The sequence below is a fragment of the Falco cherrug genome, chromosome 4, assembly GCF_023634085.1.
Source record: "Falco cherrug isolate bFalChe1 chromosome 4, bFalChe1.pri, whole genome shotgun sequence".
NCBI lineage: Eukaryota > Metazoa > Chordata > Aves > Falconiformes > Falconidae > Falco > Falco cherrug.
The window spans coordinates 48,007,105-48,026,555 of NC_073700.1; the positions used below are offsets into that span (position 1 = coordinate 48,007,105).

Consider the following 19,451-nt stretch of genomic DNA (forward strand, 5'->3'; position numbering starts at 1 on the left):
GTCTGCAGCTGAGGGGGATGGTGACTTCTCTGCCAAGGCGCATGGGGGGACAAATAGCCCAGGGTGCACACAGACACCCCGAAAATGCGGCGTTGGAGGCTGGAAGGCTGGAGGCAGCTCATGCCATAGCCTAGAGAGCCAGATGAGTTCTGGGTACTGTGGAGCAACCAGACCTCAAAGAAGACCTCAAGCCACCCCAGAGAAGTGTGAAGCTCAGGGATGACTCTCAGGGCTTTTCCCAGATGTGAAATGGGAGAGAAAATCGGAGAGTCCCCAAGGCCCTGAAGCAGTTCGATGCAATGAAAGGCTGGGGAGCATGCCGGGCTCCTCGGGCTCCCTGGGGGTTTCTTTGCCCCTGGGTCTGGGGGTTTGTTACGGGGGTGAGGATGCACCAAGGTCTCAATAGCACGTGGCCTCAGCCCTCTCAGCCCCTCTGAGCGCAGCCCTCGCACTGCTGGGATCTGGATACCACATCCTTGCAAGCCCTCACCAGAAGAAGGAATTTTTGCCCCCTTTGAGCTGGATTTAGTTTACTTTCACCCAGTGGCAGAATGAACGCTGAGAAAAAATAGCAATTCCAAGGATGACATCTAAGACATAATAGTCGAAGCAAAACAAATAAGTAAGAGGAAACCTTTTGGCCAGGGAACTGTGGTCTGAAAGGTCCTTGCATTCAAGAGGAAATAAAAAAGTCTTCGATTTTGTTTCAGTGATGGTGAGTATGGTCCTTTCTCTGCTGGGAAGTGAAGGAGCTGCTCCAGGACTCGCAGTTGGCCAGGGGGGTTCCCAACCCCAAGGAAAGCACAATGATTGAGAAATTTTCCTTAAAGCATTTTCCCCCCAAGTGCTTCTTGTGCTTTTAAGCTACACAGCTATTCATGGCTTTTTTGAGCAAAGATGAGCGCAAGGAAGATGGAGGAGAGCGCGAGCCTCTGTTCTTCTTTACCCTGGCCATGGCTGATGCCCCCACGGGGTGGCCCCTCGTTGCCCTGTGACTTCACGGTGCCACCAAGACCCATCCCTGCCATGCTGTGCCCTCTCCTGTGGGGCCTCAAGCACCACGGCAGCAGTGCTGGCATGGCCACAGCCACAGCCGGCACCTCCTGGCTGCCGGCTCACGGAGAGGACAAGGTACCTTTTCTCCTGTCCTTCCTCGGCTGCCTCTGAGTGCTCCCCGCCCACCCGGGCAGCTCGTCGGTGGCCTCGGGGGATCCCAAGTCTTTCTCCGATGCCTCACAGGGACCTGCTGCCATGTCTCTTCGAGGGACTCTCACTAAACCAAGAGGGATAAAAAAAAGCGCTGGGCGGTTGGCAGGCAGCAGCACCGGTGCTGGGTGGCAGTGTCCTGCAGCACACGGCCATCCCACCACATCCTCGCTGTGGTCCCCAGTCCTCGGCTGAGCTCAGCTCCCCATCGTGGGGTGCTGGGCTGTTCCCACACCTCCATCCCTTGGGGGTCACCTGGACGGAGGAGCCCAAACTGCCTCCAGCCCCTGGGAGCACTGCCAGGCTTTGCCAGGCTGGCTGCAGGGCTCTGTGACAGCCACACCGCGACCAGGCAGGCAGCCATCCTCCCAGTGCCAAGCGCCCCAGGGCGTTGATTCGGTCCCAGAGCTGACCAGCTCTGGGTCTGGGTCTGCTCCCCTCAAGATGGGAGATGGGGGTCTGTGCCACAGCAAGAGGCAGATGCATTTCAGGGCTCTACAGCCCATGCGGGACCCTCATTCCCAGCCAGGATGGGTTGTGTCACCTGCAGAACGGGCTTCCTGGGGCCCGTTCCCATCAGACCAGCTCAGGCACCGACGTACCAAGCACACAGCCACTGTCCAGGCCAAGCAGGGCAGGGATGGCCACCGATGCCAGGGACATTTTGCCTACAGCAGGGCTGGTAACCCACAGCCCCAAGCTCCAGCTCTTAATTCACACCGTCTCTGGCACAGGAGAGCTCCCGTACAACCACTTGACCCATCCATCCCCTCCCTGGCATTGCCTGTGCTCCCTCAGATGCATGCTCCACACACTAGATCCTCTCTTAAACACGCAAAATTGCAGACACCCAACAAATAAACGGTTCTGCTGTGCTGCCGCTGGGATTTTTCCTGCACAAGCTCCTGAGATCGCCTCTACCGCTGACTCACATCGAAGAAACTTCCAAAAATAGTCCCCTTGCCTGCCCGGCTCTCCCTGTGCATGCTCGCATGGCAGCGCTGGGACAGGCCCCGTGGCCCCTGATCCAGGGCTGCCCAGCAGCGAGCTGAGTGCTGCCTCAGGGGCTGTGCCCGTGGGCTGCCCCGCATCCAGCTGAAAGGGTTAAAAGCCACAGAAAGTCATACCTGGGGCTCGACCACCGCTGCCTTGCCTCCAGCCCCCCAGCTGGCTCCAGCTCTCCGGGGTAATATACAGCAACAGCTGCCGAACCGTGCCGGAGCAAAATAGCACCCAATCACCAGGGGCCAGAGCACCCGTGCTCCAGCCCCAGAAAAGGCAGTTTAGCCCCAGGCACCGAAAGCAGGGGCTGCCCTAGCAGGGCGGGCACAAGGGGATGCAGCTATGGACACGGCTTGTCCCTCTGAGATCCCCCCCGCCCCATGAGCACAAATTGGGGAGAAGGGGACGTTTGGTCCCCAAGCTGGGGTCTGTGACCTAGCTGGGGGATGGACACGAAGGCCAGGGATGCAGAGGGGCTGAGCAAGCATGGTTAAGAAGGTGATGCAGGGCTGAGGAGGAGCAATCCCGCAGGACCATCAGTGCTTAAACAACCCCAGTGAAAACCATTTTTTGCCAGTGTTTAGAGTAGATCCTTTGCCCTCCGAGCCCTTTGATTTCCCCATGGTACCTGCTCCTGCAGCCAGGTCCCCAGGAGCGCTGCCACAGCCACATCTTGGGGAGGCGTGGAGGGATGTGGTCCTCACTGCAGCTTTCTGCTCACAGGAGGTAGCCAGGAGATGAAGCATCTCTCATTTGGGGAGCTGAAAATGAGCACTGGGCTCTGGACCTGCCTGTGCAAGGTTATCCAGAGCGCCCAGCTCAGCATGGGCAGGTACAGCCTCGAGCAGAAGCGCCTGTCCCAGGGGACGTGCTGCAGCTGTGGCTGGTACCAGCCCAGCACATCTTGGAGGCATCCTGCTTTGAGGACATCTCTCTTACAGAGAGCCACTTCTGAAAGGCTTCAAGTTTAACAAAAGAACCCTGAAACTGTGCCGCTTCGTGTCTGACATTTTTCTTTAGCAGAGGTCTGAAAGGTCTCTGACTGCAACATCTAAAGGAAGAATAAACTGGGCACTGGCAGCCCGGAGGGGACTCAGCCTTTCATCCAGGGCTCCGGACACCCAGCAAGACTGGGTCGTGGGCCTGCTTTAGGGCTATCCAGCAAATGAACTCAGGAACAGTCGTCTGCTTTCCAGGGCAGGGATTTCCCCTCTTTGGCAGAGACAGGACTGAGCACGCCGCAAACCCTGCTGTGGTATAAATAAAGTGCTGCAGAAGCTGAATGCAGATGGAGGAAGGGATGGAGCTGTAAACACAGCCCCCCCAGCACGCCACGGCTGCGGGCACACAGGCCAAGGGTAGTTTTCTCAGTTTTAGTCCCGCTCCAGTAAGGTCAGAGCTGTTAACTGGCAAGGCACGTTTACTTTATAGGGACGTAATGAAAGCAGAGAATCATAAATAGGTCGAATAAAAATCTCTTCTTCTCCCAGTTAATCATGTTTCCCATGGTGCTTTCAGGTTCGCAAGCTTGCTCCTGCCTCCCGTGGGCGAGCTGGTCCTCCCAGGAAAGAACCAGAGGCTGAACAGGCAACGTCTGCACACACAGAGCTCAGGCAAAACTCCCATTTTGTCCCTCCTCACCCTTTCCAGGACCTTTCAACACCCAATTCCTGCTCTGTGGAGGGACCATGAGCATTTTTGCCTCTACATGTTTAGCTCTGAGCAGTTCTCCACCGAGCTGCAAAGCCTCCATCTCCATCAGACAATTTATCCCAGGCAGATGGAGGAAAGAGATTCCCAGAGGCAAATTCTTTCCTAATCATTTGAACCCCTCAAATCCTGGCTTCTCCCTTGCCCTGAGACTGATAAAAGCGTCTCTGGGATGGGGTTAGCTCGGGGGAGGGGGGTAAACACAATCTGGCTGTGAGACCAGGCAGAGAGAAAGCCACTGGAGGAAGAGCTCAGGAGGCCAGTCAAGCCGCGTGATGGACACGGGCCCGGCTGCACACAGGCTGTGCTCCATGCCTGGGCTAAATATTGACTCCCTGGCTTTGGCTTGACAACACAAATCTGTCTTCTCTGACTTCCCAGGCTGTCAGCTTGCCTCAGATTCACATGGGTGCGCCTCCGTCCGCAGTGTGCCGGCTGCCCCCAAGGCTCTGCCGTGGCTTCATGGTTTGTGATCCAGATGGACTGAGTTGTGCTGCAGCATCCCCTTGCTTCTATGGCAACGCTCATTTATCCTCCCACCAGGACATAATCTTCTTTCTCCCCATCTTTAATAACTTGCAGTTAAAAGGCAATCATAAAGACATAAAATTAGTCACTGATTATTTTCGGCACTGGTTAGTTCTGGGGATGTATTTTGCTTTTCTCTGTGCAATTCCCCCTCTCCCCAGAGCCCCTACTGCTATGGCAGCCCTGGCCAGACTTCATCTGCTCCTGCCACAAGTACGAGGGGAGGCAGATGCTTGAGCTGGGGGTGCAGGTGGGTTTCCTGCTGCCTCAGCTCTTGGCCCAAACCCGCTGGCTCACTGGGCTGGCTGCAGTTCTTTCCTCCAGATTTCATCCCTGGATCCACCAGACCCACCCAACTGGGTTCCCAAGGCCGGGGAATCAAAACCCTTCCAGCCCCTGAAGTATTTATCCACCAACCCTCATGCAGGCAGGGCTGGGCTCTTGACCTGATTTTAAAGACAGGAATTTGGATGTTGTCTGCTAAGCCCAAGTCCGCTGGGCAAAGCAGAGCTCTGAAGGCTGGTCTCTGCTCCAGCTGGACCATCACCTCCACACTGGCACTGTCCCTTTGCGCAGGTGCGGGTGGCAGTGGGTGCTGGCTGATCTGGGGCTACACAGGTGAGTGCCGTCCTGCTGCCGGCTGAGCCGCAATGCGCTGCCTAGCAGCTGTCAGCACCAAATACCTGCTGGAGATGAACACGGCACTCAGGCCAGGCATTGCACGGGCTTGTTGTAGGTGCCTCGTGTCTTGGAGCCCTCCACCCTTCCCTCAGATGTGGTTGGACACTGCCACCGGGCTGAGATGTGATCGGAGTGGGGAGCAGAGCTGGCGGCTGGAAAAGAGGATCACGGAAACAGGATTTCTCAGGGAAATCAGGTGAAAAAGCATCCTGATTCCTTGCACGATCAGAAACCTAAAGGCATCGGTGTCCCCATAGCAACCTGGCCACGTCCCAGCACTGACAACAATATTCTGCTGACCCAAAGTTCCTCTTTCAGTTGGATCCAGCATACATCAGCTCTTCCCATCCTCCACAGTTGTGCAATGTCTGTGTGCTGAAACACAGCTGCTGCCTCCTTACCCCGAGGTAGCAACACATCAGCGTCAGCCGGGGAGATTATTTTTCTGCATGATTGCAAGAACCACAGACCTTTACGAGTGCTGGCGCTATTATGAAGCTCTCAGGAAGTTACAGGAAGCGAAGAGATGTCTTCTTTCTGCCAGCTGTGCTTCTCCTGTCAAATCACGATCTGTCACCACGGGAGATTTTAGATACGTTGAGCTGAGCCATCTCCTTGCGGAGGTGCAGCTAATTGAAAGCCCGGAGCATTCTGGAAGCTGGATGTTCCTGTGGCTTCACGCCACCAGGCACTGCAGTGGGGGTGGGTAACACTGCCCGTGTTGGAGGGAGCCAGCAAGAGAGACGGAGCATCCTCTGCACGAGCCGATACCCAGAGCTGATACCTGCACAGGCTCCGCTGCCCTGGTGCAATGCCCTGGCTGGCTGCTTGCAGGTCCCAGCCCTGCTTGTTCAGCTCGTAGAAAGCATCTGATAGCAGAGAACTGCTGCGAGAGCTCAGGCCTGGGCCCTTCCTCACAGCCTCAGCGGTTTGGTTAGCCAGGAGAACATAGCCAAGGGTATCTTCTGCCCCCTCTCCTGGGGCGAGGGTCTGACAGGGTCTGGAACTGGAGAGGGAGAAGGGAGCACTGCAGGACAGGTACTGTCTCAGCCAGCCCTTGGTTTAACAAATCACAGCTTGCAGCATCTTTCAGGACCTTCTTCTTACCCTGAGCTTTTAGCCATGGGTGAGCCTGGTGGGATGGCAAGCCAGGAACACTGTCAGTCTTTGTTTAAAGGCAAGGGGACATCCTGCCTATGGACCAGGCTGGGAGGACACACCACCATGGGGTCTTCAGGAGCCTGATGCTACAGACCAAGCACCAGCTGAACACATCCGTCTGGGCAAGGACAGCAAAGGTGATCACATCTGTCAGGGAAACACTCTCCCATGTCACCTTTGGCTTTGCAGCCCTGAGCTAGAGCTCGCCAGCCGTCCGTCCAGGTACAGCGCAGTGGTCGTGCTGGACCCACCTGGCAGCAGCATCCCAATTGCATTCAAGGTCCGGGTTGTCTCATCATTGTTCAGAGCGATGGAGGAATTGTGCTGGGGACAGGCCTCAGCTTGGCAGAGCTAAGCAGGACAAGGAGTAGCCATGATCCTGCCCTCAGGTCCTGGGTCCAGTTACATGCAGGTTACCATGGTCCAGTTACAGACCTCAGTCCCATGACTGGCTGGAGCTTGGGCCACTCAGCACCGTGACAAGAGATCAGGCTGGTAGGGGCAGAAACCACCACATCGAATGCATTCATAACTGGTCAAGAGCTGTGCGGATTTGCTCTAAAATGAAATGAGCTCGTCAGGTCTCTGCGAAGGGCAGAAGAGGCAACAGAGGGGGTGCAGGAAGCCCCTTTGCCCCACACCTCCTCCTTCACCGTGACATCAGTGTCTGAGCAGGGATGAGCACAGCGCAGGGATGTGCCGCGGGCAGCGATCCCACCCAGAGGGAAGGCTCCTGGCCCCACCACTCAGCGCAGCAGCCAGGATTGCGCACGGGTGAGTAACACCCGTAACCCACCATGCTGCTGGCAGCCAGCACAGAACACCGCAGTGCTGCCGGAGGGAGCGCCTTTCCCCAGGCTCACCCCATCCCCTTGCTAAAAGCTGTTGGAAGCATTGATCCCTCAGCGCTATAAGATCTATAGGTATTCAGAGCAGCTCTACATTAAAGCCAATCTGATCACACTCTAATCCACGTGTGACCTAAATACTCCGACTTACAAATCTCAGAGGTTTTCGCTCCCTTTGCCTGGCAGAAGGAGCAGCATTCAGGTCAGCGGGAACAGAAGATGCTGGATCCCATTAAATGCTACTTTTAGTCTCGGCTGCTTTCAGTAATTGTTCCATGATCCGTTTTCTCACAGCCCAGCGCCGCTTAGGGCTAATCATTATTCTCTTTGAAGATTTACAGCTGTTCGTACCTCCGAGGAGAATACAAGCATGCAATTGTGTTTGAACACGACATTTCAAACGAACTGTCCTTGGAAGTGCCAATTGGGAATGGGGAAAGTGGCCCTGATGTTTGTCCCTTGAAGGGCCACTGCTGGGGGCTGTGGCTCTATCAGTCTGAAATAGCCACGTCAGGGGAGAGTGAGGCACAAATTGATTAAGGGGAAAGCGAAGCTTTGGGTAAGGGGTGCTGGCACAGCCTGGGAATAATATCCCAGCTATCACAAATCTTCCCTTTTTGACTTTCCTGTGGGAGGGCAGCAGCCAGTTTGTTAGTGCCTCTATCCCATGAGGTCTGGCCCCGCCACGCTGGCACCACGGGGGCTGCAGATGCTGACCCGTTCCTCCCTTTCCAAATCACAGCCAGCGAAGGAGCCGCTTCCCTCTGCTCCAGGCAGGTGCCCTGCAAACAACACAAGGCATCGGGAGCGACAGGTCTCTGCTGCCAGAGCTGCCTTGTGCGAGGGGCTGTTCTCTGCTCCTCACAGCAGCCAGGCTCTCTGGGATGATGGCATCCCTCCGGAGAGCAAGTCCTGCTGGTTTTAGCACCTTTCCCAGGGCTCCAGGTTGCCCTGACACCATTAATAACACTGCAAAGCCCCAGTGGGACTGCGCAGCCATTTCAAAAGCAATCAGGCTGTTTCTAGAGAAACACCTTTTTGTCCCTCTGCCATGGCCGGGGGGATGCTCACAGCCCCGCTGGGCTGCGGGATGGCAGGGAGGGTGCTCAGCCCCAGCACCCTCGCACCAGCTCTGCGACGTGGCAGGGGAGGAGGTGCCCCACGAAGACTTCAGGTCTTTAGGGTTAGGAGGGTCATAAAAGTACAAAGCCCACCTCAAAGTACAGCAGAAAGTGCTGCAGCGACAGCAAAAATAGCAGGAATTTCTGAACCCATCCCAGACCCTCAGCTGGGGTTCCCCAGTTTCCCAGTGCCTCCCCCTCCCCGGTTCCCCATTTCTCTCTTTGTTATCAGACAAGAAATTCCCAAATTAAAATTCAGCAGACTTCAGAAACCAAAGGCAAAAGTTTTGTACATCTCCTCCCTGTCTCACACCATGTATTTCTTGGTTTCCTTGTGACAGTAGAGGAAGGCTGGAGAGGTTTGGGTTCTGCTTTCTTAACAAAAATCCCGCTCTTGACAGGACCAGGACTGTCTGCTCTGGTGCTGCTTGCCCCTGTAAGGCACTTGCTGGGATCATCATGGATGTGTTTTGTCATCTCTCTGAGGTTTGGAAACTTTGATGATGACTTTCCTTCTGCATAATTTTAGCTGCTTTTCAAACTACTCAATTATAAGCGGCACAGAAGAAGCTGGGACCTGGGGAAAAGGTTTCTGAGTGAAGCTCCCTCCTGCTCCAGCTCTCCCTCTCCCTACTTGGATAAAGTAATGCCAAATGACATATATTATGTAGTAGTAACAAGCAAGAACCCAACCATTTAGGCCTTAAAATAGCAGCAAACTCCCTTTCCCAAAACACATTGTTAATTATTCAGTTTTCTCTCCTTTATACCCACCATCCTTAACACCATCCTGCAGACCCGGTTTTGACCAGCACAGGCAATTCCACTGCAACAAGGCAAATATATAATTATTTGCATCTGCCCTGCTTGCAGTTCCTGTAGGAGCTGTAGGGCTCTCTGCTCCCATCCTCCTGGGCTAAATTTGAAGACATCAAAGCTCATGATCTTTAATGTTTTCTAGTCCTTTCCCAAAATGACCCTGCTAGTCATGCGTTCCTAAACTATGTCCTGCTCAAACAGCACACAACCAGATTTGTATTTCAAATAAGGCTTGAGACTCCCCACAGCCATGACCAAACTACAAGAAACCCGTGGCTGTGGCTGGCTGAAGCAAAGGACAGGCGGATGGAGACAGACAGAGAACAGAGCATCCCCCCTTGCCCTCAAGCTGGCTTCTGCTGACCCCACGCCACCAGGCACCCGGAGCCCGTGAAGCTAGCACCCTGCTCTGCCACACTGGAGCCAGCGTGCTTTTGGCTGGAGCTGATGGTCAGCAGCCAAGCAATTAAATTTCCCCTCCACCCCGCAGCACAAACACAAAAGCCTTCCCAGAGCGTCGCTTCACTTTCAGCACCCGTGGCCGGGAGCTTGCGCAGAGCCCATCCGTGCGGCACTAAGGGGAGAGATGTCGCTGGACTTCATGCTCATGGGTCACTGTTAATACCCACAGCCTGCAAGGGCTTTGCTGAATTGCAAACACTTTGCTCGAGACATTGGGTTCCAGGCCAGGAGGAGTGCTGCCGGTGTAAATCCAAGGCAGCTTCTCTGAATCCTTGGCGTTATGCTGGATTTACAAGAAAATTACAGAGCTCTGGTTCTCTGGCATCAAAAAGGCCTGTCTTTAGGACTGATGTTTGTTCACAGCTCCCTGCCATCACTAGAAGAAAGCAAATGTCCTGGAAAAGCCAGGCTGCAATCACAACTTGCCATAATTAATATAAGCTTAGGTGGAATTTTTTAATGAAGGACAGAGCTGAAGACTCAAGAATGAACCTTGACTGAAAGTGGGCTCCTGGAACGGAGCAAACTCCTGCCCACCTGGCCGGGGGAAGGTCTTTAAGGGGACTCAGACAAGTACCTCCAGCTGGGTGGATTCATTCAGTCTGGAGCTCTGCCCTGTTTTTTATGCTGTTTTCTCACCAACACCACATGGTGATGTCAGTACTGAGGCTTGTTCTGACTACTGACCCTTCTCTTTTCTCTCCTGAAGAAACCAAACCACCTCACTCTCACAGTCCAGTTTCAGCAGCCTGTGCCGTATTTTGGGGCAGGACATAGCCCTCCATGATCATACCTTGGATCACAGCAGCAGAGTCTGGCACAGACTGAATTAGTTCCCATGATCGTCTACGACACCAGTCTGGTATTTCTTGGCAAAAAGGCACAAAGTAATGAAATGCGCCCCAGGACTGGGCAGGTAGATGCAGAGACACGCACGGGAAATGGCAGCGTGCTGATGTTTGCTTGCATGCGCAGCCAGCGAGCACCTGAGGCAGGAGCCTGCAGGGTCTGGTAGTAACAGTTATTTAAAGTGATGATGGAATTATTATAAAATGGCAACACTAGCGCATGAGTGGGCAGAAGAGCAGGAGATGAGCTGCTCCACAGCTTTTTCCCAGCAGCAACGTGCTCAGCATCCCTCACCAGCCAGGCTCTGCTCCCCAGCTGTACCCTTCCACCTCTTGTCTAGGGACTCCTCAAAGGACCACTCGTACATCCCAACGAAAGGACCACCTGTAGGCTCCATCCTGGGAAGAAAACCCAGGCACAGCAGCTGGAAGGGCAGGAATTGCCTTGTCCTTTCCCAGCTCTGGGGCAGGCATTTGACTTTGAAGCGTGGCTGCCCTCGAGTGGTGTCTCAGGGGCACGAGTGAAGCTCATTGCACGCTTGCAACACAGCCCCAAGACAAACGTTTAAACACGACTACCCATAGTTTCATCAGTTCCCAACCCTCCTCCTCGCCACACATGCGCCCAGCCTACTTCATGCTGGGAGGTACGAAAGCAAAGCCAGCTGAGTCCTTTTGCTATTTTTTTTCTTTCGTTCCAGTGAAATGCAAACAACACCCTGAAAGAATTTCCTCCTCAAGCCCCAAGTTAGGCCCCAAATTAGCCACTCAGAACCACAAGGGTTTTCTTTCCATAGGAAATGCTGCAGGCATCTCAGGCACCAGCAGCACAGCACGTTTGCCAGGCTGAGGCCTCTGCATCTCAGGAAGGAGCCAGGTCTCACCAGCACAGCACGGTCTCCAAGCCGGCCTCAGGTGTCTGCAGTGATGCAGCTGATTTCGTATTCTAGCCATCCAGGGATTTTAACAGCAAAAGCAAGAAGAGCACAAGACACCTCTCCTTCAACTACCTCTGCCCTTTCAGGGATGCGAGCCCTCTCCATCCCCATCAGCCTCTTGCAGGGTTGGATGGATCCTCCACACCACGACAGCCAACAGTCTAACAACCCGCTGGCTATGTCCCACTCTACATAACGCAAGGAGGGTGCTATAGAAATGTTGGGGGGTTGGGGGGGGGGGTGCAGGGAAGAGGCAGCTCCCCTGCTTTCATGCCCACAGAAGCTGTCCCCAGATGGGGGACCAGCCACCCCCAATTTGCTCTATGGTCACCACTGGGCTCTTCTGTCCTACAGTGACAAGGACCAGAGACAGAACCTGTGGTGGCCCAGCAGGTGATGAGCAAGAGAATGAGGAAGAAGCCCAGAGAAACTAATTAGCCCGCGCCAAAATCCCATTTGGAGTGTTTTGCTCTTGTACTCAGAGGTGAATGATCTCATCAGAGAAGCATCAAAGGCAGCAAACCATTTCTGCAGGTGAATGAACAACAGAGCCAGGCTGAGAACTGCGGGACAAGCCGAGACAGGTCACAGCGCAAGGCAGAGCCGGGGTTTGGCTGCAGGGAGGTTTGAAGCTCTGGGCCGCCTCGTGGGAATTTCTTTTAACGTCAGGCTGGGGAGGAGCGTTGGTGAGTAATTGCTCCATGGCAGGTCCAAGAAGTGAATAATTTTCCAAGAATAAAGGTTAAAAGCCTAGAGACTCCAATGAAAAGGGCTCTATAAATAGGACTAAGTAGGCAGAGCAGTGGGAATAACGGGCAAAAAACCTCATGTGTAAAAGGGATGGAAATGATCTGATGCTCACGTCGGGATTGGACATGCAGTGGTCTCTGCCAAGCAGATGTTTTACATAAGCTAACATTGCAAAGAGATTTGGCTTTTGTTTTGTTGTTGTTGTTTGGGGTTTTTTTTCCTATTAAAAACAACTTTCAGACACTCCTCTAAGAGCACAGCCTGTGGCACCTTGTGCTCGATGAGAGCAGTGAGCTGTCTAAAACCATCCTACCCTAGCAGTATGTGACCTGACTTGTCTCCAAACTGGAGAGACATGGATTTGATGGATGGATCACTTGGCTGTTAAGGAATTGGCTGGATGGTTGCACTCAAAGAGTTGTGGTCAGTGGCTGGATGTCCAAGTGGAGACCAGTGACGAGTGGCGTTCCTCAGGGGCTAGTGCTGGGACCGGCGCTGTTTAACATCTCTGTTGGCAACATGGACAGCGGGATCAAGTCCACCATCAGCAAGTTTGCCAACAACACCAAGCTGTGTGGTGTGGTTGACACGCCAGAGGGAAGGGATGCCATCCAGAGGGACCTTGACAGGCTTGAGAAGTGGGCCCACGCAAACCTCATGAAGTTCAACAAGGCCAAGTACAAGGTCCTGAACATGGTTGGGGCAATCCCAAGCACAAATACAGGCTGGGCTGAGGATGAATTGAGAGCAGCCCTGCGGAGAAGAACCTGGTTGATGAGAAGCTGGCAACATGTGGTTGCAGCCCAGAAAGCCAGCTGTATCCCGGGCTGCATCAAAAGCAGCGTGGCCAGCAGGTCAAGGGAGGGGATTCTCTCCCTCTACTCAGCTCTCATGTGACTCTACCTGTAGTATTGCAACCAGCTCTGAGGACCCTGACATAAGAAGGACATGGACCTGTTGGAACGAGTCCAGAGGAGGCCACGAAGATGGTCAGAGGGCTGGAGCACCTCTCCCATGGAGACAGGCTGAGAGAGTTGGGGTTGTTCAGCCTGGAGAAGAGAAGGCTCCGGGGAGACCTTAGAGCAGTTTCCAGTACCTAAAGGGGCTGACAAGAAAGCTGGGGAGGGGCTTTTTACAAGGGCATGTAGTGGTAAAACAAGGGGTGACGGCTTTAAGCTGGAAGAGGGTAGATTTAGATGAGATATTAGGAAGAAATTCTCTACTGTGCGGGCGGCGAGGTGCTGGCAGAGGCTGCCCAGAGCAGCTGTGGATGCCCCATCCCTGGCAGTGTTCAAAGGCAGGTAGGACGGGGCTCGGAGCAACCCGTGCTGGTGGGAGGTGTCCCTGCCCATGGGTTGGAACAAGATGATCTTTAAGGTCCCTTCCAACCCAAACCGTTCTGTGATTCTATGACTTGTCTCTGGACCAGAGCATTATGCTGGTGTGTGGGACAAGGCACCAGGACAGCAGCTGAAATTTGGTGTTGCTCAAACCATCACATGGGATGACTTCTGCTGTGCCCAGAGGAACCGGAGGAGCTTTCCTACCGATTTCTGTCCTTTGCCCGCCATCCGCCCCTCACGTCCCTGGGTAGGGACAAGCAGGGTGCCCTAGCTGGGGTGCAGGCTCACGAGCCGACACGGGCCCCGTAGGGCAGAGCTCTGCCTGCCCGTGCACAGACGTTGGGACCTGCCTCTCCCTCTTCCACTCAAAAAGGAAAACCATCCAGCCCTGGGACATTTATCCTTCTTTCTCTTTATCTGTCGCTGCTCAGTGCTTTCTACAGTTATTAGAAAGAGGTGTGGGGTGCCAGACAGCAGGACCACGTACACTTTGGTTATTTAAAGAGCCATAACCCATCTGCAATAACAGGCTGCAAATGAGCTAAGGCTGCTCAGAGATCTTCGAGTCACTGTGGATTAACTGTGCAAATGTCAGCTCAGGGCCTATGACAGTAAAAAGGCATCCTAGGGAATTACTGCGCGTGGTGCAGAGATGATGCTAGAAAAATCCATCCTGTGTTTTCAGGATTCCCCTGTGCACCCACATCTTGACTGCTTCTAGCAGCTCTGGTCACCCCTGAGATGACACAGATAAGCAAGAAAAAGGGCTGGGTGTGGGAGCAAACGGTGCACACAGCAGAGCTTCCACGTGAGGAAAGGCTAAAGAGAGGAAAATGTCAGCTTGGAAGAGCAACAAAACCCTGAGAGAGCTCCAGCGAGGGAGCAGTTACTCTCCAATTCACAAAGCACAAAAACTGGGCTCCCAGATGCAATTAGCAAGCGACAGGTTGAAAACCAGCAAAGGTCTCCTGCACAGACGTGTAAGGCAGTCATGGATCTCATTGCCATGGGACAGCAGGAGCCAAGTGAAGACATACTTTGGAAAAGGGTTTAAAAACCTGCCTGGAGGAAGGGTCCACGTTATTAGACTCGAGAGCCCAAGTTGAGCAAGGTGGCTGGCCAGCCGCAGCGCCACACGCCTGCTCAGCTGGGCTGTGCTCGCTGCCTTGCAGTCACAGGGTAGATGCAAATCCAGCGAAGTCAGATGATTTACAGGAGCTTTGCAATTGTGTCCAAGGTTAGAAGCCAGGCCCAGATCTGCACATCAAAACAGATTTCCCATAAATTACTCTGTTAAGCCTTTTCATAAAAGCCTTAATCCAGCATGAGGATTCGTGAGGAACCTGTAATGTTTAATTAAAGGGAAGAAACTGATCCTGCTGTGAAAAACTTCCAGATCCCATGCCAAGCTCATCACTGACTTAATTTACGGGACATAAACAGGCCAGAAAATGGCATAACCAGCAAAGTTGTGTAACTTCTGCCAAATTGGGATACAACGGCTGTGTGAAGGGAGGGTGATTTACAAACTAATTGAGAAGGCGGCGGAGGTGTAGCAAGAAAACAGTGAATAAACTCCTGGGCAGCGCAGGACGGGAGGATCTAACCTATACCCTGTTCCAGCTGCTCGTTTTGCTACTGCCCCGGTTTCTGTCTCCTGGCACGAAGGTTGCTGGTCTTACACAGCCATGAAATTCTCTGTTGGCTTAAATTACACATGTCCTTCAGTCTTCTAACCCTAGATGTCAAACCGTCAAGGCTGCCATGTCAGTGACATGGGCATAACTTCTGGTCTAACTCCAGTGAAACTGATAGAATTACTTTGGATTTACACCAGTACCACCCGCCTGCACCCCACCCACTGCCAGGGAACGTTTCTCCAGTTTCCCTGGAGCTCCAGCTTTCTTGCCCTGTGCATGCCTCTCGGTGTAACCATGCCCACGGCGGGATGCAACGTGTGCCCAAAAAGGGATTCTCAGTATTATTCATATGGAAAAAATGCTGTGGGATTGCTTCCCTTCACGTAACTAACTGGTCCCATGACCTCAGTTTCATGGTTCTGTATTTCTGAGTGAAATAATTTCCAATACCAAGAAGGGAGAGGCTGCTGGGTTTGTGGGGAAGGCAGCGGGGAGGCTGCAGTGAGCAATTGCTTGCAGAAGAGCCTGACTTAGGAGCCACACCTAAGACGAGCTTGGCTCCAGCCCTGCCTCCCTGCATCATCTTTCCGGTGTCTTTTTAGCAACCATGAGCAAGCCACTGCATCGGGACCCTGAGCAATACCTAAGAGCCACAGAAACCTGCTGCTGGAGACGCCTTTGATGGGGTGTCCACCAGGCCCTAAATAGAGCAGCTCTCCACTTATGTGGAAGAGGGAGGTGAAGAATTCAAAACCAAGAAGGGAGAGGAGGTCAGCGCAGAGCTACTAGAGTTCAGCTGCAGTTTCACAAATGCTTTAAATATTGCTCCCTGCTGTCCTGTCCAGGCCTGGGCAGTGCAGAGAAAGCTGAAAGATCAAGGTCTTGGTGGGGGGGAAAAAAGTGAACAAATAGAGGGGAACGACAGGAGCAGCTCCCTGACTGTACAAGGAGATGCCTCCAGCTCCCTCCCTTCTCTTGGTTGCTGTAGGAATCAGGATTTTGCAACAAACCTGAATTCGAATACTAGAGAGTGAAAGGAACTGCAATGGCAATCAGGTGGCTCATGTCACATCCCTGAAGCATCCCACAGGCAGCCCCAGGCGGCTAAATACCTAGGATGAGAACCAGCCTGCCTCCTGCCCCATCCCCACCTTGGGAAGAAGGCTCTCACCACATTTCAGAGACACACCAGGTGCACAAGAGGGATTTCAAAGCAGAAGAAAACAAATTGAAAAGGCAAAAATATATGCAAAAAAGCCCAACCCAAGGCTCTTAGGTGCAAAAAGTGTTGCAGGTGCCAGGAATACCTATGCAAAGGGAATGTATGAAGATAAGCACCAGCTCACACTGCAGGTGAGAGATCAGCCTGTCAGGGCAGCACATTGCATCAGCAGGATGGGGCTGAAGTACACAGACTGGAGAAAATCATGCAGGAGGGTCTGGGGCAGAGCCACCGGCTGGTGGAGGCCGAGCACTGAGGCTGGAGCTGCTGTGGGCTCTGACCGGGGACAATCCCACCACCTCGCAGTGTTGCAGCTTCCCTTTCTGTAAATAGAGGGAATAATATTTGCTGTTCTCCCCACATCACAGAAAGGTAAAGAAATTCACTAAGATGGATTGTAGAAGATCCTAGGTGAGTTTACTAAAGTACTTTGCATTTTTGTCGCAAAGTTTAACCCCAAATCCACCAGCCCCAACCGTACAACAGTATCTTCCAGAGCTTTGTTCAGTTCAGCTTCCAGCATCCAAACAACAGCTTTTTCTCCTTCTCATCTTAAGATACTATCCACTGCTTGCCACATCCCACAAGCAGAAATCATCCTCGACACCCAGCCTATAATTTCCATTTATTTAGCTTAATCCCTTTCACAATACATCATTCATGCCACTGCCTTCCTCCTTTGGGCGCTCATCACTTGTGATGGGCTACAGCTGTGATTGCTCAGCTGACCTGCAACATGTGCTCCCATCTTTGCTGGTTTTTGGGGATAAATCCAGGGCCAGCGTCTCACAGCTCTGGGGATAGGGTAGGGGAAATGCAGAGTGGTGAGGGAAGGCATGATTTGCACAGGGAATTAAAAAAAGTCAGCCTTGATTGCTAATGAATACCTTGCAGCCATGTATCACTGGGATTTTCCTTTCCTTACACCTGAGAACATTGTCATCAGGACCACAAAGGAAACGTAATGAGAGCGAGAGCAGGAGATAAAGAGGAAAGCTGGGCAGCACAGGGAGTGGAGGAAGGGGGAAAATACAACAGAGGGAAGGAAAAGAATCAAGGTCATGGGTGAGCAAACAAGCCAGAAATTCAGGTAAACCAGGCAGAGTCTGAAAATGGAACACCATGGCAAAGCAAATCCAGGGGGAAGAGGCAGGAAGAGGGCGCCTGGTCAGCCCCGAAGGATGAGAGCTGTGGAGGGGATGGATGGATGGACCCACAGAGCTCCTGGGGCAGGTTTGCAAGGTGGTGACTGGCAGCCCCAGCCCATCACCCCAGGCCCAAGTGTGTGCCCCCTGTCCTGCCCACTCCCCTACCCACTGCTCTGTCCAGGGAAGCTCACAGGGGAACTGGTGCCTGGTGGGTGCCCAGGACTGGCAGTGATGGACCATAGCCCCTGTGGGCCGTGGGACCAGCACCCTCCACCGCAGCCCTGCTGTGGCCACCTCTCCCATCTGTTTTTGCTTGTGCCAGATGGGAAGGGGAGGGAGGGATGGGGGATGGGGCCGCATTGCTGGGATGTTGGCGATTCATTTCTTTCTATTCTTTTTCCAGTGACATTTAAATGGCTGGCCCCAAAATGCTTTCTGATTGCTGTGTGTTTTTCCCAATGACACAAAGGCGAGAGTCTTTCAGAATAAATCATTTAGAGGCAGGGGGAGAAAAAAAAGCAGCAGATCTGACCCCAAAGGCACATACACCTCCCTCCTTCTCACCTTCCCTTACAAGCAGGTTTTGGAGCTGCTCAAGCAAAGGGGAGAGCGAGCAGGAGTAATTTTCCATGTATGCAGGGAACAATTGAGCCCTGCATGGTTTTCATCGTTAAAATGCTTCCCTCCAGCAGTTTATGTTCATCCACACCAGACAAAGGCGATATGCATGCAGAGACCAGTTTAGTCTTGCTCCACCCGCCGGTGGTGAGGAGACGAGGTGCGGGGTGACGACGGGGAAGAGGAGTGGGAAAAGAGATGCTAACACCACGAGGTGGGACCCGCTCCAGCTCCTCTCCCTGTGCGGGCAGGGGATGGCTGAACCCAGCTCTGAGTCACCCCTTACTCAGACCTGGCGCTGCCACAACCATGCCCAGGTACGTTGACTGGTTTGGGGACGGGAGAGGGGACACTGCAGCTTTGACAGAGAAAATAAACATGTGGGTTTAGGGGGAAGCACAGCTCAATGCTGCTGGCATGGCACCGTTGCTTCTGCATGCAGATGGCAGGTTGGGGAAGGAAGGTGGCCACATCTCTTTGCAGCAGTGCTTTCTTCAGCCTGATGCTGCCAGCCTGGCTTCTCCTGGGAACCAGCCCCTCCACTCACACAGGGTTTCCAACTGCCCTACAAGGATGGGAGGCCACCTTCCCCATCCTCCGTTCAAACACCAGGCAGCAGCAGGATTGCTCCCGGCGAGAAGAGTGTGTGCTTGTGCTGAGGTCGGATGCTGTTACCGTGTTTGTACTGAGAGGCTTTAAGAGGGAAGCAAGGGGATGTGGGCATCCTCAGCCCTGTCTCCCCACAGCACAGCCCAAAGGGGGCTGAACACCGCTGGGGCTGGGGGCATGAGACTGAGGAGTGGAGCCTGAGCTCCGAAGGGGCCCAGCAGGGAGATCCCCAAGGCGAGCAAAGTCTTCCTGTGATCCTTTTTCCTCTTTGTCCCTGATTCCCTACCCATCTCCGCTCCTTTCAGATGGAAGAACATACTTCAGTCCCTGGCAAGGAGTTCCCTGGCTCTGAGCATCACCTGCAGCCCCCTCATGAGGAAGAAGAATGGGGTCTGAGCCCTCAGATGTCACCTGCCCAGGTGTCAAACCTACACGTGGCTGTGAAAAGCATGACTGGTTTTCATAGCACAGATCTGCCCAAAATAAGAGCCCCAAGCTTCCGCAACTAAAACGGCTTTTAAATGTCCACCTCCAGGACCTGTAGGGCGGTGCAAGTGTGTAGCTGGCAGCTTCACTGCTCTTGCACATCAAGTTGCAGCGTTGTTTCTGAGCCCCTTTTGGCACCTCTTCCCTGAGCGCTGCCCAGCAAACCCACCACCCTCTGACACCTGCTGCTCCCTGGGAGCACGCAGGGCTGAAGGGGCAACATCACCGGTATTAAGGCAACCATGTCAAGAGAACGTCTAGCTCTGAGTGTGAAGAAAGATAAAAAGCCACCAGTTTTCACCATTAAAAAA

General features: G+C 53.4%; 1 protein-coding gene across 8 annotated transcripts in view; it reads right to left on the reverse strand.

Annotated features, from left to right (window-relative positions):
- The window catches only part of LOC114014483 (neuroendocrine secretory protein 55-like), a 34,523-nt gene that overhangs the window by 4,329 nt on the left and 10,743 nt on the right, over positions 1-19,451 (reverse strand). The gene's annotated exons all lie outside the window — the stretch shown is intronic.